The 25,469-nt window shown below is 35.8% G+C and overlaps 1 protein-coding gene across 1 annotated transcript in view; it reads left to right on the forward strand.

Moving 5' to 3' along the window:
• The window catches only part of LINGO2 (leucine rich repeat and Ig domain containing 2), a 946,590-nt gene that overhangs the window by 399,284 nt on the left and 521,837 nt on the right, over nucleotides 1–25,469 (forward strand). Inside the window, exon 3 of the mRNA XM_040963550.1 lies at nucleotides 10,062–10,142. The gene's annotated coding sequence lies outside the window, so the exon portion shown is untranslated. The remainder of the gene's footprint in view (nucleotides 1–10,061; nucleotides 10,143–25,469) is intronic.

The following is a 25,469-nucleotide window of genomic DNA, read 5'->3' on the forward strand; positions in this document are numbered from 1 at the left end:
ACATTTGTAAATTCATAAATGAATTTATAAATTGTTCAATGAGGACTAAAGACTGTCCTGGTAAGGACAATTATTTCTATATTATCATTATGATAATTGATATATATATACATCAGATGGTAAATTACTCTTTACCATGCATATGCTTTGTTGCATAGATTAACACATGTTTTATAATATTATTTCCTATTTGAAATTGGTTGCTTTGTAATTCAGAGAATAAGCATCTTCCCAAAATTATACAGCTTACATATACATATACAGTATTGAGATTCTAACTTAGGTTAATCTAACAGTCACTGTTTTGAAAATTATAGCTGTTACCTCTCATTTAGAAGGTATCATAGAATCTGATATTTAGTAATAGGTATTTTGATCTTCTGGTTACTGCTAGATACTCCTCTGTTTTTAAAAAAATACATTTAAGAGGAGTCACTCATCCCACTAGCATATTTCTGTGATTGGCTTCATGGCAACCTTGTCTCAAGAAAACTTGAAACCACAGAGAAAAAGAAATGATATTGGAAAGAAGGCATGAAATAAAAAAAATAAACAAGAATTAAAAGATAAACTTTATAAACCCAATAGAAAATGAAAATGTTTTTAAGTTTATGTATAAAAGAGGGATAAATCAACTTAATAAATACAGAAATATGTTTCAAATATAAATGCCAAAAATTGTTTTGTTTAAAAAATAAGTGAATTGAAAGTCTAATGATTCTTATATGTAATTTAAGAGTAGCATTGTTACAAAGGATGTTTTATCTGACTTCGCCTGAGTTATAACTATAAAAAGGAAGATAGAAGAAGAAAGTAAGATAAGTTAATATTTGACAAACATCCACTATGTGCTCGGGATTCAGATTTTCCAATACTGTTCTTGAACAGTATTTTGTTTATATATTTATTTATTTATTTATGTACTTATTTTTATTGGAAAGCCAGATCTACGGAGAGGAGAGACAGGGAGTTCTTTCCCCCATTGGCCATGATGGCCACAGCTGAGCTGATCTGTTTCCAGGAACCAGGAAACTCCTCTGAGTCTCCCACGCAGGTACAAGGCCCCCAAGCATTGAGCCAGCCTCTGCTGCCTACCCAAGCCACAAGCAGGGAGCTAGATGGGAAGTGGGGCAGCAGGGACATGAACTGGTGCCCATATGAGATCCCTGTGCAGGCAAGGTGAAAACTTTAGCCACTGGACTACCGTGCAGGTCCCTCAGATTCCCCTATACTATTTTGTGTAAGAGTATAGGAAAGTTAGAATTACCTGTCACACAACAGATGCTCATAAGCTTTCATAATAAGATCAAATTTCAGTCCATAGCACTTTTATTTCCCTTTACACTGGTATAAACATTTTGAGTAAGATTGTGCCATTCAGAAACGATTATTCAGCGCTGTCTATAGGGTAGGCCATTAGAAACAAATCACAGTAAATCATAGTTTGTGATCAATATTGTTCAAACAAAAGAGGTGCCATATGGTAAAACATGTGGTAAAATAAGTGTAATATTAAAGGCATGCATCAAGTTTCTAGGGAATGAGATAGTAAAGCATAGAAAATAGACTTAAGAATGATCACTGTACCAAATTATTAGTAAGGAATATTATAAATATATTTTTAGCAGAAAAAAAAATAGTGCAAAATCAGATACTTCCCAGATTTGGCCTCAAGTTCACTCCACAAATGTCTGCAATGGGCAGAGCTGAACTGATCAGAAGCCAGGAGCCAGGGACTTTGTCTGGGTCTCCCATGTGGGTTCTTTTTTTTTTGAGAATACCTGCAGAACTTCATCTAAGTATGGGAGAATTTTCCCACCGCACTCAATTTTTTTTTTTTTATTGCATTTCATTTTACAACATCATTTCATAGGCTCTGATGTTCTCCCCAACCCTCCCTGTGCCCTCCCCCCATGGTGGATTACTCCACCTTATTAGGGTGTTTGGGGTTCTAATGACTTGTACCATCCTCCGCCGCTTTCTCAAGCCATAAGCAGTAAACTAGATGGTAGTGGAGCAGGCTGGACACGAACCGCTGCCCATATGTCATGTTGGTACTTGCAAGGTAGAGAATTAGCCAGTTGACCTATTGTACTGGTTTTATACTCTTAAGTTTAGTCCTAGAAATAAAATGTGCTGGTAGCACATTGATTTAAAAATGAACTTCAGCTACTGGCAAAGATTTAGGGATGTTAGGAAATACACAAATCAATGCAAAAGATCCAGAAATAGATTACTTTTAGTTATGAATAAGTGTTATTTCTGTTATCATTTCAGAGGAGAAAGCTCAAACTCATTAAACTATTCTCCAGTTTTTATCACTGTATCAAAGTGACTTATGCCATCACAGAATATATGCTCTTCTATTATTAATAAAAACATAAAATCATTAGTAAAAACTACACTAAGCCATAAAATTATTTTAAACATACACAAATGCATTTAGAATGATCAAAATGTTTTAAATGATTTGATAATTTCAAATAATAAGCTGAAAGCACAAATTGTGGGCTTAAAGCTAGAGAATTATTTTTTAAAACTGAAATTGTCATATCTGGCAACACTAATAATTATGTAAAGTGTTCAGAAAAATAAATTGAAACCTCCTCATGATCCTTAAGTAACATCCTATGTTAATAAGAACTAATAAAACGTCTAAAGATGATCTAAAATTTATTTTTATAAATGAACCCTTACTGTTGTTATGAGTCTGCCTTTAATAGACTATTTTTCAAGAAGGGAAAGATTTGACAAGGCCATGGATGCATAAATCAGACACAGCCCAGTGAATGTGGTACAAGTTCAGGAAGAGCATTGGACTTGAGTCCTGTGAACTAATTTCCACCTAACTTTAAGTCATTGTCAGAGCTGCAAGCAAACCACAACATTCAAATGACTCAACACTATCATTGAGAGATACTGGCACATTGTTGCTCATGCTATCCTTATAACAGTGTCCAGAAAGGACTGAACCTAACCACTATTCTCAAGCATTGGCGATAGTCATACGCAGGAGAAGCAACTTCGCTACTAGTTCAACAAGCTCCCAGCAAGTCATGTACTCCCACTACATCTGTATTTTAAGAATACAGCATCGGGCCCGGCGCGGTGGCACAGTGGTTAAGGTCCTCGCCTTGCATGCCCAGGATCCCATATGGGCGCCGGTTCTAATCCCAGCAGCCCCACTTCCCTTCCAGCTCCCTGCCTGTGGCCCAGGAAAGCAGTCGAGGATGGCCCAAAGCTTTGGGACCCTGCACCCGCGTGGGAGACCCGGAAGAGGCTCCTGGCTTGGGATCGGCATGGTATCGGCCGTTGTGCTCACTTGGGGAGTGAATCATCGGACGGAAGATCTTCCTCTCTGTCTCTCCTCTCTGTATATCCGCCTTTGCAATAAAAAAATAATAAAAATAAATCTTTAAAAAAAAAGAATACAGCATCATTTGGGTCTTTCCAGATTGATGTTATTTTATGTGCTATTTCATCATCAATTTTCAATGAAAATATACTATGTCTCTCTAATCTGTGCTGTGTTTTCTATATTCATTCAAGATTTCACTTTTTAAACTCTTCATAATTTACCTAGATAATTAAAAAAATTTTTTTAAAGATGTGTTTCTTATTATTTGAAAGTCAAATTTTAGAGATATAGGAGAAACACAGAGAGAGGTCTTCTACTCACGTGTTTACTACGCAAAGACCAGTAATAGCTAGGGATGAGCCAATCTGAATCAGGAGCCAATCAATCAGAAGCCAGGAACTTCTTTTGAGTGTCCAGGGACCCAAGAGCTTAAACTATTCACCACAACTTTTCTAGATTATAAACAGGGAATAGGATTGGAAGAAGAGTAGCTGGAACTCAAACTGGTGTCCATATAGAATACCAGTGCTTTAGGTGGAAGATTAGCTCGCTGTACCATTGTACAGGCCCCTAGCCTAAAAAAAAACAGAGGGAACAAAAGCACTTTGTTAAGCTACACTGAATATATACCATGGTGATTATGAAACAGTAAAATTCTGGCCCAGCAACTGATTCAGCTAATGTAGATCTGATTGTCTCAATGTAAACCCACCATGACCAGCAACCGCAATGTCCCTTTTCTTTGAATGCATTGGCTCTATATCCATATTACTGTTTCTTTTGTACTGCACTTCCACATGTCCCCCAATTCCACATTTTTTTCTTTTTCTTTTCTGAAAGTTTAAGTTCATCATAGGATTACAAGAATGTAAACCAAGGGGCCGGCATAGTGACATAGCAGGCTAATCATCTTCTCTTTTACTTTTGCATCCCATATGGGAACTAATTTGTTCCATCTGCTGCACTTCAGATCCAACTCTGTGCTTGTGGCCTGGAAAGAAAAAAAAAAAAAAAGCATGTCCCTGGTCTTTGGGACTCTGAACCCACATGAGAGGCCAGGAAAAACACTGTGGCTTAGGCTTTAGATATCATGACACGAGAGTGAACCAGAAGATAGAAGGACCCCTCTCTCTCTTTCTACTTGACTCTCTGTAAAATCTGTCTTTCTAAACAAATAAATAAATAAATAAATAAATAGATCCTTTATTAAAAAAACCCCAAGAATGTTAGTCAAGAAATGAAGAGACTAACATGTGAATGTATTGAGATTCATCTGGAGACAGGGGAGCTTCGGGGCTTGGATTCTTGGTTTATGATTTTATTGTCTGACATTTCCATCATTAAATTTCTATCCTGAATTATTTTGTTTTTCTTCAAACTCTTAAGTAAATTTTAAAACATGTCATCAGAAACAAAAAATAATAGAAAAATAGGACAAAGAGGGAGGATAGGGTGGAGATTAACATTGTTATTTATTTTAAAAAATTAAACCAGATTACAATGTATTCTAAATGACTATGATAGTAGTTTGAGATGGAACACAAGTGGCTGGGGCTACGGGGCTATGGGAAAGCCTTGGATGATGAAGTTTAAGGTAAGGGATGGGAGGCATGAAGGCTGAAAAAACATACATGTAATCTAGAGTATATCACTTGGTTGTGTTTGAACCTTGTCCATCTTTTTAAAGTTTTCAGAAATGACAAGATTTTATTTTTTATTAAACTTTACAACAAATGTGAATATTTGAGTTAAAGGTCCCATTCCCCCAAAACCTTTCTTTTTCTTTTTAAAAATGTATTTACTTGGATCTGAAGGGCAGAATATTTTTTTAAGGAAAATTTATTTTTATTGCAAAGTCAGATATACAGAGATGAGTAAACATAGAAAGATTTTCCATCCAGTGGTTCACTCCTCAGATCTGCAACGGCCAGAGCTGAGGGGATTCAAGGCCAGGAGGCAGGAGCCTCTTCTGGGTCTCCCACACCAGTACAGCTTCCCAAGGCTTTGGGCCATCCTCTTCTACTTTTCCACAAGCAGGGAGCTGGATAAGAAGTGGAATAACCAGAACTTAGAACTGGTACCTGTATGGTATACCCATGCTGGCAGGTGGAGGATTAATCTGTTGATCTACCATGACAGCTCCATGTATTATTTTTAATATGGTTAAGGAACATTTTGCTTTCTTATTAAAATGCCATTATTAGTACTTTTAATTCACACTTACTGTAATAGTTGTTACTAGCTCAGTTTCAAATCCTGGCTTTTTAATTTTCTTAATTAATATCTCAGCACCTGCATTTATCTTACATCTTGTGCCCCTTCATGCTTTCCACTTATATAAAAATACTGTGTTTGAAACATGGGAATTAATGAATGTGGAAAGCATTCAGTCAATATTATCATTTTAATGTGTGCAAGGAATATTTATCAAGTGTTTGCATGTGCATATCATTTTAAGAGGTCTATTTTTTTTTAAAGATTTTATTTATTTTTATTGGAAAGGTGGATATGCAGAGAGGAAAGACAGAGAAGATCTTCTATACAATGATTCACTCCCCAAGAGGCCGCAACGGCTGGAGCTGAGCCAATCCAAAGCCAAGAACTTCCTCCAGGTCTCCCATGCGGGTGCAGGGTCCCAAAGTCTTGGGCCATCCTTGACTGCTTTCCCAGGCCACAGGCAGGGAGCTGGATGGGAAGCGGGGCCCCTGGGATTAGAACTGGTGCCCATATGGGATCGCTGCTCATTCAAGGCATTGACCTTAACCACTTCACTGTCACACCAGGTCCAAGAGGCCTATTTTTTAAAGATATGTTTTAAGATGAAGCAGAGTATGAAGTACACTTCAAAAACTAATTTCTGTAGTGGAATCCCAATTTTTAAAAAGTTTAAATACATGAAAAGTTTGAACTTGAGAGTATTGCTTTCACTCTTGGGTGTTGAAAGATTAAGGCAAATAAAAATGATGATATCCCTACGACGTTCATCTCTAAGAAAGCAAGAACAAAAGAAAATGTATGCCACCAGAGCATTCCATTGCAGTCTCCTTACTGTTGGGAGCCCACTACACAAAGCAGCTTAAAGCCAGTCAACTTACGATAAAGCAGGAAAAAAATTCCTTCTTTTGTTCTTTTTTACTCTGTTAAGGAATCAGGCAATGTCTTTTCATGCTAAAATTGGATATAACATAAAGTACAAAATTCTCTGTTGGCAGGGTTTCCTACGATGTGTTGTAAGAGAAATCTGTTGAGAGATTTCATCATACAGTACCATCTCTTTTTGTTGTTGTTTTTAAAACTTGAGAGGTTATGTCTAATATTAAAAGTTAGATATTTCCATAGCTAAAATTATTCAGTGAATATAATTTCTTATGTTCCTGTCTTCTCTCTGCTGTTCTAGTTAATGATTTGTCTAATTTGCCGTATTAAAATTACAGATGATGTAATTTGATTCTGAGGTTTAGCCTAGCTTTTTTTTTTGTATGATGTTAAAGTGTAGTGAATTCTATATTCCTTTTTCCTATCTTCAAGGAAAAATGATGATAATAAACATGTTTCCATGAATGTTTCCTTTGTGTATCAGTTTGGTAGAAATATAATATTCATTGCATTGGCTAGTGTTTTTAGCCAAAACACCTTGCTTAAAATATTTTACTTTTTCATAAATTGGAGTGTAAGTATAGACTTTAATATCAATTTAGAAAGCAGAATATATTACATGTTGACAACCTTTTCAAAAAATGCCAAAGAATATAATCAGAAACCTTTTTTTTTATCCAGAGCTTCACTTTTAGAGATATGAAATATTGATGATAAAACTGTGAAACCATCCAGCCCTAGTTAATCAATTTGATATTTGTTCTCACTAACATTGTGTTTGTAAAGCAGGGTGGTGCTTCCTATTTCAAGTGCTTTATTGAGATGCTGGAATGAAACAGTGATTGTAAATCACTAAGCATCTTAGTAGACCCGCTTTTTTCTTGTATCCTTCTGTGACTAAAAGAAATATATATTGGTTAAAAATATCAAATATATGTATTTAAATGAAATAAGACACAGACTTCAAGTTGCAGTTGGGTATTTGATCTTTTCAGCATATGATAGGCTCTCTCCCCAATGTTCAGGTCAGCCATTTCTCTAGGCTAAAATCCAACCCTTTGAAAAGTGCGTGCAATCCAGGTCAGAGGCAGCAGACAATTTCGGTTTGTGTTCCTTAGCTTGTCAATCTTCCAGGATCATCCAGAAATTTACTGCTTAACACGTGCACCTTGATAGAATCTAGGCTAATGGCATAAACTATAGTATACAAGAATCAGTCATGGCAAATCATTTAAATAAACGTGGGGATTCTTTTTCTTTTACAAGCAAGATCCCATATGTGATAATCTTTTTCTGATATATCTTCTCCCCTTTCTTCAATCTTGAACTAAAGCAGGCAAATCTCTTCTAAAGGTTGTGGAAAAAGAGAAGAATGTCAGAGTGTTTGGCCTTTTATTTAAAAGTAATACTCTTAAAATTTCCTCTGATTAACTTCCCAAACTGAGACATAAATTCTCTCCTATCTGTGGACACTTTTGTCTTTGAAACTTCAAATGACCTTGAAGTTCTAGTATAACTAACTTTTCCTTTTTTTTTCAAATATCCATAAATTGCCATCAGGCATATTTGAAGTGTTGCTTATTCTAACAGATATTAAAAACATCTGCAAAATGAAATAAGACAACAATTAAAACTAGCTTCTAAATTGCATTTGCATATCTGTACTTTGTAGTTGGGACCATTTTTGTTTGAATAGTGGCTAAGACAACCCTGACTGTGGTTGAAAATTCATCCTGGAGAAGGCATTTGTCATAGCCGTGAAGCCAACATGTTGGCTGCGTTCTTCCAGTCTCGCAAAGCTTGCCTGCACTCTTCACTCCTGCTGCCTGTTAACATAAATGCTGGGAGGCAGCAGATGATCCCGCGGACACTTGGATCTTTTCAATCGCTAGACGGAATCCTCAGATCATGACTTCAGTTTGGAGGAGCCCTCTCTGTTGCTGCAATTTAAGAAATGAAATGGGCTATAGAGAAATGAAACAGGCTGTTAAAGATATGTTTCTGTCTCTTTCTCTTTAAATTAGATAAAAGTTAAATTAATAAAATAGTAGCACTCTCCCTAATGTTACTATTATAGCATATTTATCAACCCTCCTGCTGATTAATTACTCTTTGGATTACTGCAAGAGGATTACAACTTAAACATCAACTTTCATTATTTTGTGGGATATAGTCTCTGCTTTGGGCGTGGTTTTTATTGTCTATTTTAAGAGTATAGAAAGATGTTTACACCTGACATGCAGTATGTTCTTTGTATTGGATGCTCATAAATACACTTTTATTGAATCACCTGTTTATTATTCTAAACACTATACTTCAATGTTTGTGCATCAACGAAATGTTGACAGAATATTTCCTCATATTCTGCTGTGACTCTTGTCCTAGCACCAATAAAACGTATCTATTGCTTCTTTTGAAAGTTATTTTTCTTACATTTCTCTTTTTACCTCTGAAAAATATGGATTTTTTAAAAAAACTTACATCTATTTTTGAGAGGCATCTCCCTCCACCCCCCAAGAAGAAGAAGCAAAGAATTTCCACCTGTTAGTACATTCCCCAAATGGCCATTATGAATATAACTGAGCCAATCCTACTCCAGGGAGGGGCCAGGAGCTTCTTTCTGGTCTGCCATACCAGGTCAGGGTCCTAACGCTTTGGGCCATTCTGCACTGCTTTCCCAGGGCATAAACAAGGAGTTAGATGGCTTATACTTTCTTTCAAAGACTAAGAGTTAGAAACATGCAGAAAGCCAGCACAAGCAGGACTGGAAGTTAAGACGTTGTCCAGGGTGCTGATTGTTTCACGTTTTTGAATTTTGCAATACTTGTATCAGGTGCTTGGCATGTAAGAGAGCAATTCAATTTTTTTTTGTTGTTCTTCCTAAATGGTATGTTTGTGTAGTGAACATACAGAAGTGACTAGAAGTAGAAGCCAAGTAGTCATATATCTTGCTTAGAATTTTTTTTCTCTTTTGGAAATTAGGATAGAATTAATTTTAATTTTAAAAAAGTCTCACAGATAACTGAAACAGATTATCAGATTTTATGTAATTTTTGTGTGTCTTGTACATTATTTTACAAATAAAAATCATTGGCAAAAAACCAATGATTTTTATTTGTGTTCTATAATTTTTCTAGAGAAGATATTAAAAATTATTAAATGGAAATGGTGCAAAGTAATATTTACTAAAATCTAAAGTAGCCATTGAAACAAATTGAACAGTAAACCAAAACACTGTTGTCTTAAAACTTAGTTTAAGAACTAGATAACATTTTTTGTGGTCATGCATATTTGAGAAAACATTTTAAATGCAAATGCCTTTGTTTTCTTATTACAGCCGTGTTTTCCATTATCATAATATGCATTTGAGAGGTGTGATTTTTTTTTGTAGTGCTTCATAATCTGGAGTCTATTTTTGGTGTCTTAGAAGTCCCAGACATAATTTCCAATGCTATATTGTGCATTTGTTAAAGTCATGAAAACTTGAATATACTGGTGATACTTTTTAATTGGGATTGTGAAGTGATGTAATGAGAACTTCATGGATAATCACTATATTTTACAAATACATACATTGCTCTGAATATTCTTCCATTTTTATTTGTAGGACGTGAAGTGTGCTATGAGAAAGTTGAATCATGAGCTGTGTGCAGTGCTGAAATGTCCAGTGGCTTTTTAAACAGAGAAGGTAAATGCTAAATTTGTTTTAACTGCATTTTAGGAATGAAAATAAATGTTGCTTTGTGTCTTAGTCTATTTCTCACATACCATAACTGCAACTAATTTTCTCTTGTATAATCATAAATATACATTTGGTTAAGTCATTCCCATGGTTTTTGAGACCTAAGTGGCTGGGGAAGTTCTGGTGTGTTGAAAATTCCCCAATCACTTATTGAAAATGAGTTGTTGGACTTATCAATGTAATAGTATAATATATTTCTGATATGCTTCAGATAGTCTTATGTTCTTTGTATTTGCTTAAAACCATTGTGTTCTTAAGAACAGAGTTTTAACTTGCAGAAGGCTATACATATTATATAACAGTTAAATACTTCCTTCTTATTACCCATGACATAGATAGTGATATAAAAAACATATAACTGTAAATTGAAAGTGGAAGCTGAGTTACCTCTAGGCTTTTGGTAGCTTGATTATGCATGATATGTGCATATTTGTTTTCCTAAGGAAGCCTTATTTGTATTTATATCTACTCTTTCTCTGTGCACTTTTACCAAGCATTTCAACCAAGTTTATAATTTTTTCAAATGTTAAGAAATGTATCAAGACATTCTTTTGGTTCACAACCAAAAATTGTAGAGAAAGGAATAATAAATCCAGAGGCATTCCAGATGATATAGCTTACCGGGAACCACTCAAAAATGTCTTACTTAACTCAGATAAAAGGAGAAGTGCATTGTGCCTCACATGTGTCCTCATGAAGACCAAGTGGTAGAACACTCAAATGAGATTTTCTTCTGAAAAGAATAGGTTTTTTTGTTTGTTTGTTTTTTGTTTTTTTGATAGGGCATATGCGTGAGGCAAGCCAGAGGACTCCTAGTAGTTAAGAAGGGATGGTTTTCTGGGTATTTTTCCTCCAGGGCAAATGATGATTCTAGATACTTCAGTCTCATATGGAGGCTGCATGGAGAGGAAGGTGAGACTCCATACCCAGCATTACATGGCCAAACAAAGAAAGAAATACACTTCTTGTAGTAATGAGGGGGGCTTTTAAATTGGAACAAATTGTTGTGAATCAGTTACATTAAAAAGAGGGAAAAAATCCTGGGTTAATTTAAATTGTCATCTACAATGTGTGGCTTTTCATTCATATTTGACAAGGGTCTCTGTTGTGTTCACTGGAATAGGAAAATTGAGAAAAAATGACCATCATGTGAGGAGAATGAGAGGAAAATGCTATTTTGTACCACTACAAAACCATCTACCACTTGCAGGACTCCTTCAGTCCAAAGCAAGATGTAATAACACTTGAAAAACAAACAAACAAAAATGAGATTATTTGAAAGCACTGTGAAAAGAAATTATTTCTTTGCAGATTTTTTATTAGAATGCTTCTTCATAATTTCTTTATTGAAATTTATGTGCTTAATTTATGTGAAGTTCTACAATTTATTTCTGATTGTCAGCCAAAGAATATTATTTTCAGCTGTCTTTTGATTGTAACATGGGTGGGAGGACTTTTATTGTCAATATGGATTATTACAGAATTAATATGAAAGTTATAGTTTCTTTTGATAATTAATACTCAATTTCATTGTTATTTAAAAATTAATTTATGTGTGAATATTTCTGAGAATGTTAATTTTAACATAATTTTAAAGTATAAGGTCAATAGAATGAAATGATAAATCCTATAACCTGTATATTGTTGCTCATTTTTATTTGTTTACAGACCACTTTCCTTGAATTCCTGGCTCTATTTTCTTTACATACGTAGTTAGGTTTTTGTCTAAAACAACAAGTGTGATTTGAACTAGCTGCACTCCCACAATATGGGCTTAATTATTTATCTACTTTTTGATCCTTCAGTTTTTTCGGGCGGGGGAAAGAAATGATCTTTATTTCTCAAAATGTTAAATCACATTTTAAATGAGTCTGTCCATGTTAAAGCCATTTGAAATAATTTGTCTAAAGATTTATTTTTATTTGAAAGGCATATTTACAAAAGGTGAAGATCTTCCACCTGCTAGTATACTCTTCAATGACCACAAAGGCCATAGTTGTTCCCGACTGAAGCCAGAAATCTGGAATCTCTTCCATTTCTCCTAAGTGGTTTCAGGGCACAAGGAGTTGAGGCATTTTAAGCTGCTTTCCGAGGCACATTAATGGGGAGCTGATCAGGAATTGGAACAGCACCCATATTGGATTCTGGCACCATAGACCAAAACTTTACCTCCTAAGCTGTTTTGACTGACCCTTAAATGCTTTTTAAAGTCCCCTACTATTAATTCATAGCTAGAAACTTTGTGAATATATAAACTGTTTTATGAGTCAACTTTAGAAAATTAGTTCTGTCTGTTGAATACTGTGCAAGTAGAATAGATATAAACAGAGAAGACATAGAATAGATGTGCTGTGTGAATTAATAGATTATTCTTAAAACTGTAAGTTTACCTCATAAATTTAATAGGAAAAATAAAATATATATAGGTTAACTGACCATAGCAGACATAAAATGAATGAATTTTAAGGTTTGAAAGGCTAGGTCTGCCCTATTTGAAAAAGACAAGAATCACAATTGTTAGAGATGGTGATTCCCTGTGACTATTTTAATTGATGTCTAATAGAAGTGAGAGGATACTTTATCGCTGTGTCTTTGAGGAAGAACTGAGGGCATTTGGATGTAACATGATACAATATGTTGAGACTGGAAAGTGAAATGCCATTCTAACTGGGGTACGATAAGACCTCACTTTGGGTTTCATTTGCATTTTCCTGATATAAGAAATTCTGAGCCTTTTTTTCATGTTTCTGTTGGACATATTTATTTTATCCTTTGAAAAAATGCGTGTCATGTCCTTTGCCCGTTTCCTTCCTGGATATTCGTTTCATAACTGTTAAGTTTCTTGAGCTCTTTAGGCATCGTAGATTTTAATCCTTTACCTCTTGCATAATTTTCAAATCTTTTGCATTCTATCGGTTGTCTTTTTACCGTGTTTGCAGTGTTCCTTGCAGTGCTGAAGCTTCTTATGCTGGCATAATCTTATTTATTTATCTTTGCTTTAACATTCTGTGCTTCTGGGGTCTTTGCTAAGAAGTCCACCTATACCTATGGCTTGCATAGGCCCCCTGATGTTTTCTTCTGGTATTTTCAAGTCATAGATCTTTGATCTATTTAGAATTTACTTTTGTATTAGGTGTAAGGAAAGGGTGTTGTTTCATGTTTCTGGATGCATGGATCCAATTTCCCCAGACCATTTGTTGAAGAGAGCATCCTTTTGCTTTGGATTTATTTCAATTCAGTTTTCAAAAATTAGTTGGCTGTAGGTGTGTGGGTTCACTAATGGGGTTTCTATTCTGTTCCGATGATCTTCATATCTGTTTTTGTCCTAGAACCAGGCTGTTTTGATTACAAATGAAAGTGGGCATCCTTGTCTGGTTCCAGTCTTAATGAAAATGCTTCCAGTTCTATTGCATTCAATATGATGCAGGTTGTGGGTGTGCCATATGCTTCCTTGACTTTGTTGAAATAGTTTCCTTCTGCAAATAATTTGCTTACCATGTTTACAATGGAAAAATATTGTATTTTTCATATGCTTTCTCTGCATCTGCTAAAATAATCATATGGTTTCTATTCATAACTTTTGTTAATGTGACATGTAATTTTTACTGATTTTCATGTTGAACCTTTCCTGAATCCCTGGAATAAATTCTACCTAGTGCAGGTGGATGATCTCTTTGTTATGTAGTTGTATTTGATTAATTAATGTTCTGTTAAAAATTTTGCATGATGCTTATCAGGGATGCTTGTTTCTAGCACTCTTTGTTTCTGGTTTTAGAATTAAGATGATAGTGTTTTTCATATAAGTACCTTGGAAGGATCCCTTCCCTTTCAGTTTGTTGCAGATGACTTAAGAGTAATTCAGATTGATTATTCTTTTAAAGTTTAATAGAATTCAGCAGTGAAACCATCCCTGTAGGATTTTTCTTTCTTGGGAGAATCTCATTACTAATTCATTCTCCATTTGGTTATTGGTCTACATAGGTTTTTTTTTTTTTTGTCCTTCATGACTCAATAGTTTTAAGTTGCATATGTCCATGTCTATTCCAAACACTCAGGGATTCCTGAGCTTCTGAAGTCAGGCTCAATAATTTCCCAGTGACTTAGCTTATTGTCTACACACATTTGTTCTAGGATATATTGCACAATAGCTTATTCTGGGAAGATACAGTTTTCCTTGCTGCAAGCAACATACCCCTTCATCACAGGGATACATGTACCCACCTGATCCATCGACTCATCTGCCTGTGCTGAACATCAGTAGGAGCTTCTAGGCTCTCTCCCAGACAAAATTGCCCGTGTAACCTTGGAATCCGTAGACTCCTCTCACCTCATTCTTGGGAGATAATCTACCCACATGTTTGAATCACTTTTGGTATTCCATAAGCTCTTGCCTACCTGTGTATCATTGGCACTCCATGGAGTCATTTCTCTAGACTTTTTACTGAAAACTTCTCTCCAGCCGTCTTCCAGGAATGCAGTCTCCTCTGTTTTTTGTTGTTGTTGTTAATCTCCCATGACCATAATCTGTGCATCTTTTTCCTAGTCAGCTACTTGGGAATCTACCTGTTTATTTATGTATTTGAAAATCCATGTGCTAGAGACAAAGGAGAGACAGAAAGATCTTAGATCTTCTGGTTCACTCCCAAAATGGGTGTAAGAGGTAGGAGTGTGTCTGGCCACAGTGAAGGGACCCAAAACTCCATCAGCTCTGTGGATTGACAACACAGTCCTAACACTTAGGTGGACTTTCCTTTCTTCCTCAGATATTTGGGTGCGGGATAGAGTCCGGGATGCTCCAGTTCCTATTGAGCTTCCTGTATATTTACCTGAAAATATGCAAAACAGCATAAAATGGCCCTAGTTTTGTGGCCCCTGCATTCATAAGCAAGATCTGGATGAACTCCCTGATAGTAAAACTTGGAGAAGCCACATTGAAGGTTATCAGGAAAAGCCTAACTATAGATGTGACACTTTAAGCTTAGTACTGGAACAAAAGAAGGTTAATATTTTCAATAGCTGTGTAGTAGTTATAGGGAGAGAGAAGTATTTGTAGGACATAATGAAAATCTCATCCCCACCAAGAAAGGACAGTAATGACACTAGAAGCTCCAGGATGCTATAGAATGGCAGTCCAGTGAAGCCTTGTGCATGTAAGCATGACTGTTCTGCTCTTTTCAGCCTGTAAGGTGAGGACCCTCCTGTCCGGAGGATGCCAAACATCTTTCATCCACACTTTCTTCTTTTTATCTTAAATCCGAAAGACTCAGTGTTTCCTCTCTAGGTCAGTCTTTCTGGCTTGTAGTTTCCTTGAAGGAATAGAACTTTATCAATTTAAAATCTGCTGCTTAGACTCAAATTTAGAATGGGTAATAGAGCTGCTAAAAGCTTCTGATCTAGACTCTTCTTGGAGGCCGGGTTGACTCAGTTCTTTATGTTAACCTCTAGGCCCCCAAGTTCGCTTAGGAATCAACTGGAACTTTGCTATTTGATGTCATTGCTGCTTAACAACAACTTCCTAATAGTAGCACAAACAGGAGAATGGTGATTTGAACAAGATTTCCAGATTGTCTGGATTTTCCTATTATAAGTCTCCCTGAATTCTAATAGGTACTAACCTAGCATTATTGTATTGTTTTAATTATTTTCCTCACAAATTTATCCTGCACCAAGACAACTTAGTAAGCTATTACAAACACTTTTAGGAATAAAACAGAACATAATATGCTCTATTAATACAATTATTTCCTTTCTTGTTATTCACTAACTTAAATTACCTGCTGATTTTAGCAATCTTGACTCTTGTGTATATTACGATCTTATTAGTATGAATAAAGTATTAAATCCTCACGCTTCCTTATGGTTTCCAATTCAGGTATAAACTCAAGTTCATCATTTCAGAAATATTTATTTTTTAAAATTAAATTTTTCTGCACATTTCAAGAATTAAATTACATTGGATTGGGTTTATATTTGCTACTTGCAATTTCTACCATAAGGAATAACTCATCAGAATACAAGCATGTATCTGTTAGCTCGAAATCAGTTAGAAATAAATTCAGGTGGCTCCCTTTTGATCTGACAGATATTTCCTGACCTATATTTAGTTTCTTATTATCCTTGTTAATTAGGATGATAGCAAAAAGTAGATTTTCTATAAATTTTCACAGTGCTATTCTTAACTTGCAACTTTAGTTAATATTTCAGATTTGTTCTTTTTTTTCCAATGAAGAGCTCATTTAAAGATTAATTTATTTAAGTGGCAGAGAGGTAAACACAGACACAAATTTGATTTGGAGAGAGTTCTTCCCTCTGCTGGTTCAATTCCCAAATGATGACAATAACCCAAGGCTGGGACGTATTTCAGATCTCCCACACGAGGCAGAGGGGCCGAACTACTTGAACCGCTGCTTGCTAACCTTGTAAATCTCCAAGGATTTATATTATTAGGAAATAGGGATCAGCATATACAAATCAGTGTCTTAACTAGTACACCAAACAACCACCAAGAAAAGCTTATTTTTGAGCATTCAGGTGGTTGGGAGTCATAATGGTCTTTGTCACTCAATCAGGAGTTTCAGTAGTGATAGATCTTTGTGGTAGAAGGGGAAATCACTTCGTGTCAGTATTCACTTAACATTTATAATTTTTGCCATATGTCAGACACTTTGAAGCATTTTACATGATTAGGTGATTAATCCCCATGATAGTCCAGCAAAATTAACACAATTATTATAACCATTCTGCTGATGAAGACACAGGACTCAGGAAATCAAGTGACCTGTTTGAGATTGTATTGCTAATAAATGCGGTATACTACATAGAAAGATGTATTTGACAATGAGGGCCAGAAACTAAAAGATATTTTTTTAAGCACACACAGGCATCAATGACAGTTGATATGGTCATAGCAAAATAAAAAGTGCTCGTTTCTGAACTTTCTCAAAAACGTTCATTACTTAACAGGTTGCCAGAATGAGGAATAGCTTTAATAATTAATAATAAATTGCTGCTGATGATTTTTAAAACTTTTTAAAAAAATTTATTTTTTTGAAAGGCTGATTTCACAGACAGAAGGAGAGACAGAAGAAGGCCTTCCATTCACTGTTTCACTCCTCAGAGAGCTCGAGGCCAGAGCTGAGTGGATCAGAAGCTGGGAACCAAGAGTTTGCTTTAGCTCTCCTATGTGGGTGTAGGGTCCCAAGGCATTGGGCCATTGTTTGCCACCTTCCAAGGCCAAAAGCAGAGAACTGGATTTGAAATGGAGCAGCAAGGATGTGCTGCACCAAGGACAGCGGATTAACTTGATGTGCTACCACACTCTCAAGTGAGAACATTCAAGTCTGTATTAAGAAAACTATAGAAACAAAGATTTAAAAAGTAACTTCCTGTCACTTGGAGACTAAATAATTTTGCCAACCAGGCTAATTTTTTCTTCACAAAGAGATGTAAGTAAAATTAATGCCATGTCTATGGTAAACATATTTGGATTGGGTTTCCCTCTAAAATCTGATTGCATTCTGCCCTACTGTTATAAGACACCTAACATCCTTAGAAAATTGTTATGATTCTGAGTGTGTGCTCTACATGTAATTTGCAATAGCATTAACAAAGTTCAAGAGCTGATTAATTCACCAATCACCTGTCAGAGCCCGTGGTCCTTTCCTGCTTCACTGTTAAGATCCCTGTGGGAAAATCAGTATTCTGAAACTGTCATTTCCATTATGCTGTGTGTGGTGTTAAAGCACAGTACTAAGTTATGCTGCTTGTTCATGGAAAATATGCCATCCTCATGAGTGCCTTGATGACTTTGTTAAAAATACCTCCTGCCTTCCCTCCTCCCTGTTCTCGTGAATACTTTAGCTTCACGCTAAGGCACGGATTTAAAGATGCTGAATATTATAAGAAGGGAAAACAATATCCATTCTGTTACATCTTTATTATTATTATTTTCCATGCTAAGAAATAATAGGTAGAGGAATTTCTGCCCTCCCACTCCCCTTCCTTCCTCCAGGTTTCCTCTTCCATCATGCCCACCCCCTCTGTATTATTATGGTATTAAGGTTCCTTAGTAAGACTTACAAGTTTAACATTCTGATATTTAAATGTATCATGGCATTGTAGCATACCACTGCATCTTCACTAAAGCTTTGTTTTATACTAAAAGCATTTAATCTCAATTTACTTTTTAGAAGATTGGTTTAAATCCATGTTCTCAGATTTGATCCCTTTCGAAGATTTTCTTGTTTGAAATATTCCAAAATTGGGGCATTATATGAACAATAGAAATATTCATGGCTATTGAATATTTCATGGGGTTACAAAATTACAATTAGGTAACATGCTTTTAAAAATACTTTAACGAAAATAAGACATGTGTTAGAAAGAAATAGTGCTTGTAGAATCATAGTTTCCACATGATTGATGTCTATCTTAACAATTGCATGGTTGGATTTTTTTTTTTTTGCTAGAACCTTGCAACTCACTTCTTTAATACAACTCTCACTTGATGACCTCTCACATGGGCATGTGGTTTGAGCGGACTGTGTCTAGAATGGTTTTAGTTAAACATGCTCATAAATATGTGTGGTTAGCTATGGGTAGACTAGGGCTGGCTAGTCTAGTATAACTTTGCTAACTTGCAATTTTCTGATGGAATGTCAGGGGTGTTAGGGTCTAGTGTGTGCCATGACCCAGTGGGTTACCACGGGCATGTTCACTCAGTGGATAAAACAGTATTATAAGAAAAAAGAGGAGAAAGGGTTAGAATTCTTTGAGACCAATGTTAGAACTGACCTCACATTGCTTTTGCTTAATTTGTTCAGACAAAGGAGGTCACAAGTCCAACATACAACAATTGAGTTAATATGCAGACTGTACTTCATCATAGTGGTAACCTCAGAGTAATACTACAGGAGTTAGATATTGACAAAGAGGAACAAAGAATCGGGTCTTTTTACTTGGCTGAGTTTAACTGTCATCCAGACCTGAACTGAACTTAGTTTTTACACAGATACCGATCCAAACTAGTTCACCAATCACAACTGTTCTCAACCTGATACTACAACAGCATCTGAAATCTGATACAAGAAATTCATCCAAATCATTTTGTGCGATGCCATCTGCTTCTCTTGTATAGTTTATATTGGCTATTGAAATAAATGAAAAAAAATCCTTGAAAATTATTTGAAGTTTGAATGTAAATATATGGAGTCTTCAAAATATTCTTTTAAAAATATTTATTTTCGGGGCCCGGCGCGGTGGCGCAAGTGGTTAAAGGTCCTCGCCTTGCACCCCCGGGATCCCATATGGGCGCCGGTTCTAATCCCGGCAGCCCCGCTTCCCTTCCAGCTCCCTGCTTGTGGCCTGGGAAAGCAGTCGAGGACGGCCCAAAGCTTTGGGACCCTGCACCCGTGTGGGAGACCCGGAAGAGGCTCCTGGCTTCGGATCGGCATAGTATCGGCCCGTTGTGCTCACTTGGGGAGTGAATCATCGGACGGAAGATCTTCCTCTCTGTCTCTCCTCTCTGTATATCCGCCTTTCCAATGAAAAAATAATAAAAATAAATCTTTAAAAAAAAAAAAATAAATAAAAATATTTATTTTCCTTTTATTGGAAAAGCAGGTTTACAGAGAGAAGGAGAGACAGAAACAGATGCAAGGCAAGGATTTTAGCCACTAGGCTATTGTGCTGGGTCCTGTGTATTAATTTTTCATCTCTTTTTCCTCCCTGAAAATTCAGAAAGGTAAAGTAGAGAAATTTTGGGGTCACATTATTCCTTTAGTGTCCTATAAGATAATTTTCCTTTGTGATATTGGCATCAATATTTCTAAGGAATATAGATCGTCTCTCTCAGGATATCTCTGAGGTCTCGTAATTAAATAATCTGTGGCCTTTTTCTTGGACCGTTTCAAATATAATCTTTTCCTTGCATTATACAATAAATCCTGTGCAGTCTACTTTTCTCATTACTTGTGGTTTAGTTTTAAACCTTGGGTAGTTTGATAGTTTCTGATCTCCTTGTCTTTAATTTGTTATGTTTCTCTTGGCTGGTGAATGTTATGCCTTGAAATATCTGACTTTTCCCTTAGATAATTTTTAGAATATTTTTTATTTGTTTATTCCTTGGAAAGGGAAGAGCACACAGCTGGAGAAAAAGGCAGAAGGCAATGATCATCCACACAATGGTTCACTCCCATAAGGCCACAACAGTGAGAGTAGTTCACTTGAAACCAGGAGGTAGGAAGACCATCTGGGATTCCCCTAGCAGTGACAATGGCCCACATTCTTGTGCCATCATCCATTTTCTTCCCAGGGAGATTGACAAGGGGCTGAACTGTATGCAGAGCCTCCAGCACTCTAATGTGGAATGTTGGTACTTTAAGCAGAGGCCTAGTCTGTAGGATCCTTGCTAAGATACTTTCGTATTGTTTGAATATCATATTACTTGTCGAAGCTTAACATACTGGCTGTAGAATAAATATTTTGGAATTTGTTTTCCAATGATTCCTGCACTTGTAAAATGTGTTATAATTCTTATTTTAAGACTTTTCTGAATTTCAAGCAGTTCTTAGCATAAGAGTAAGACTCTCTGCTCCATCAATTTTCAGAGAGAAGAGCAATGTTTTTTTTACATTGATGCCAATTTTTAGGGCCAGAATTAGCTTGCTCCCCTGCTTTTGGTAACTCTGTCACTTGGCATGGGGTTTTTCTTTGCTTAAAAAAACTGGCATTGTTAGGGGAGGTACTGTGGTGCAGTACCTCCTCGGCTTGGGCCGCACATGCTCCACCTCAGAGATCCTGCTTCAAAGCCTGCTTACTCCTTGCTTCTAATTCAACTTCCCGCTCGTACTCCTAGCATACAATGGATGGGGGCCCAATTATTTGGATTCCTGTCTCTTGTGGGAGACCCTGCTAGAGTTTCTGGCTTCTTTCTTTGGCCTGGACTAACCCTGGCAATTTTGGCTGTTTGCAGAATGAATCAATGGGCGGAAGACATTTTTCTCCCTTTGTTTCTGTTACTCTGCTTTTCAAGAAAATAAAATAAGTAAATTTTAAAAATAAATAATTGAATGCAGAAAAGATCATTTTCTGTATTATTCAGATATCTAGGATTCCTAAATTGCATTAAACTCCATATAGATATATTTTAAACTTTCTCCTACTTGTAACTCAGCAAGATGGATAACAGAATTTTCACAAAGCAAAAACAAAACAAAACAAAGAAACAAAAACAAACAAGAGACCTATGAATATCTTGGCTAATGAGAATTGAATTATTGCTATTATAAAATAGAATAGGTGGATTTTCAACTATTAACTCATTTAATCTTGCAATGTCTTAGGAATCGGATGTTATTATCCCAGTTTTATTCACTACAGAGATATTGGGAGTAAAGCTGTGAGTTAAATCCAGGCAGTCTGTCTACAGAGGTTGTATTCTTAGCTATAGCACATTGCTTCCATGAATAAGTTTGCCTCCTGAAATGCTATGAGGCAATTGTAAACCTCTGTACTAATGCATATTCCCCAAGGAAAGTGGGACTTAGGAGGAACATGAAAATCACTCACTTTCCAAGGTGAAGAAGCTGAGACTTGAAGAAACTCATTCTGTTTACAACTCAGAAATAAAGTTGAAGCAAAATTTTAAGTCTCCTGAGAACCAGTCAATCCACTTCACTCCTCATCGTAACATCCTGTAAATGTCTGATAAAATGAAAATAAATACTCTACCCTCAGGTATTCCATCAGGAACAATATAACTCAATACCTTCAATTTCCAAGCCTGGATTCTGAATGAATGTGCTATATATCCCATACATTAATTAGGCATGAATTGCTTTTGCTTGCCTTTTTGAACATAAAGAGACTTAAGGGAAATGGTTTGGATGACCCATGCATTTTTGCACAGCTAATTTGGTTAGTTCAAACATTTTTCTCTTGTCCCAAGCAAATAGATTCTGTATAATTTGTCTGCTCATTTCTTTCAAAGCAATTCTTGTAAGTACAATTTGTGAACATATGTTGAAGAATAACTTCTGTATGCAAGTAAAAATTTGAACTACAGTCTACCCATTATTTAGCAAAACACTTGATTTATTGGTAATGTTTAATATTGGCATGAAAAAAGGGAAAATTTTTCATGTGTAGTTGACAATGTATATTTGATAGAACCTTTCTTATTTCTGTGAACTCATTGCTACTTTTAATGTTATAATATTGTTTATAATGTATAAATTGTTGAAAATAGACTTAAAGCACCTTGTTACTTACTGGCTTCCTGTGATCCTTAGAAAAGCATCTCTTTAATAAATAGATTTGACACATGCTTGATGAACTCAAAAGGAGAACTGATCAATCAGAATACTGATCAGTCAAAAGCAGTGCTAGACTGACCACCTTTTAGGTTCTATGTTATTGTGAAAGTGTGGCAGTAATGATACTGTGACATTGGACTCTCTCATGTGCTCTCTCTATACCCATCTCACTGTGCAGCTCATGTTTTCCTAGCAGTGGAGTCTAATTTGGAAAGGAAATACATCAGAAGACAGAGCATAGAGCTTGGATGGTGATGATAGAACTTTTCTATCTTGAGATGTAGCTATCTATCTAGTGTGCAATTCTCCGCTACATCCTTGCAGATTGCAGGAGTATACTTTCATCTTCCTGGTTCAGATTGTGGTAAATGAATCAGTTGCTGAGGAGAAGTGGAAGAGATCCCTTATCCCAAGTGATACCATCCTGTGTTTATGGAGCCTTCGTCTTTTTGGAAACCAGTTAGGCAAGAAGTAATCCTACATGTGATTTCTATATGAAATATGTAACATTAGCAAACAATAACCTGCTCTCTTAGGAAACTGAAATTTGAAAATTGTTTCTTAAGAAGCAGAGGATGGTCCAAATGCATGGGCTGCTGCACCTGTGTGGGAATTAGCTACTCATGGCTTTGGACTTGCCTAACTCTAGCTGCTCATGGCTTTGGACTTGCCCAACTCTTAGCTGCTCATGGCGTTGGACCTGCCCAACTCCAGCCTCTGGGATCATTTGGAGGGTGAACCAGTGAATAAAAGATCTTTCTCCCTCTCTCTGCCTCTTCTATTCTTTTTGTAACTGTCTTTCAAAGTAAATAAAAATAATAAATAAATTTTATAAAAAGTAATATGATGATTAATGTATTTATACCTGTATGGTATTTTTAAACTAAACTATTAAGTTCCATTAATTTTTAAAATTAAAAATTCAACTATTAAATTCCTTTAATTAATCTAAATATTTTTGAGATTGAATATAAACTGCAGCTAAAGCAGATAGTAAGCTGCAGTTATATCCATAGTTCAGTTCAGTTACCATATCTTTTGTGACTCTCAAGAACAATGAGGATCTTCAGATACACTTATAGAAATTATTAAAAGAAACAAGGAAACAAAACTGATATCAATAATAAAACTGAGATAAATTAGACTTGAGCAGTATCAAGCTTCATTTTCCTAAGATTTCTAAATGTGTATAAAACTGCAGTCTATCATTTGATGTTTTATAAACAAACGAAAAAAATGAATACTAGTCTAATAATGCACTGACTTAAAATTCCAGTAATTTATTTTTGTTTTGTTGTGTTGTGCTTTGCTTTGTTTTAAAAGCAAACTCATATTATAAATATGAGACTCTTCTAGCAGGCAGGGGGAGGAAGATTGGAGGAGTGGGGATGACATGATGAAACAAAAATGTAATACATGCAGAAAACATGTTCCACTTCTTATAAATTAACATAGAAAATGTACATAGACAGAAATTACTAGTTGTGGTAGGATATGGTATCTTAGGGACAGAGTTTTGTAATAACAAGGTACAAAGAATCTTGAGATTAAAAAGTGGTAGGCTAGAGCTAAGTTAAGTGTGCATGGGTTAGGTAGCCTAGGACGATTGAATTTTAACACAAATAAAGAAATGAAAGAATGCACTGTGATCATAGAACATCAATAAGGAAACAACCAGATATGATACAGCTGTATAGGTTATTTTTAGAGTGAAGAGGCTAGAGAATTGATTTGGTGTCTGCATAGAAATGGATAAGTGGTAGGCTAGAGCTAAGTTAAGTGTGCATGGGTTAGGTAGCCTAGGACGATTGAATTTTAACACAAATAAAGAAATGAAAGAATGCACTGTGATCATAGAACATCAATAAGGAAACAACCAGATATGATACAGCTGTATAGGTTATTTTTAGAGTGAAGAGGCTAGAGAATTGATTTGGTGTCTGCATAGAAATGGATACAGCCAAAAATAAAAATTGAAAGTCCATCACAGGCATGTATCATATGATTTTGCTTTGAATTAAGAGGCCCTTTTAGGGAAGAAAATACAGCAATATAAAAGATCTTTGGATTTTCTTATAATGTTAAGTTTTACTAGAACATAATTCATAATGCAACAAAGACTGCAACTGGCTTCAGACTATCCAATGAGTTAGATCAAGGACTCAGAGAGCTCCAGAGATAGGTAGCGTCTACAGAATACTTCAGTATTTTCCTTTTTCTGTGTTCAATAATGATAAGTGGATATGATGGAGTAGGGTAGACTGACTAGAGATTGTTGAGGAGAATTTCATAGAGATGCAGAGGTACGCAAACCAAAGGCTACTCCCATCCTATTGTTTGCTAATATGTCACCCTGGCTGAATAGTTACTAGGCCAATAAATTCCTGGCATGTTCTGCTCTTCAAGTACTATAATAATATATAATATATTTGCAAATTAGCTCTACAGGTAACTGATGAAAACTTGTGGTAAAGATATTACAGTCTGTCCAAGTATAAAATCAGAGTAGTTTTGTTTAAAGATGTTAAATGTTTTTATTTTTAATATTGAAATCCAAAAAATAATCCATTCCATCAAATAAAAAAAATAAATCAACTTGAAGAGGATTTATGGAGCGAAATGTGTGAGTAAAACAGAAACCAATAAGAAACGTTAGAGGAGATTAGTCATCTGAAAGTTACTGATCTGGTTGCATGGGAACAGAAAGATAACTCATTACTTGGTAGCAAATTCCATCAGGTTATATTCTTGGTGAAAGGATTGCAGCAGAACTTCATCATCCTGACGATTGGAATTGGCCTGTTTGGAATATTTAGTTGTTTGGTCACCAGTCGTGGAGATCGGGTCAAAGCCTAGTTGCATTGGTGACTGCAACTTTAGCATGACAGAATCAGGTTGGATTTTTATCCTTTTCTGTTGGATCCTTAGTTGTCCTTTGTGTTCCCACTAAGCAAAGATG

Source organism: Ochotona curzoniae, unplaced genomic scaffold (genome assembly GCF_017591425.1).
Source record: "Ochotona curzoniae isolate NIBS_2020 unplaced genomic scaffold, NIBS_Ocur_1.0 scaffold_3208, whole genome shotgun sequence".
In the NCBI taxonomy this organism is placed as follows: domain Eukaryota; kingdom Metazoa; phylum Chordata; class Mammalia; order Lagomorpha; family Ochotonidae; genus Ochotona; species Ochotona curzoniae.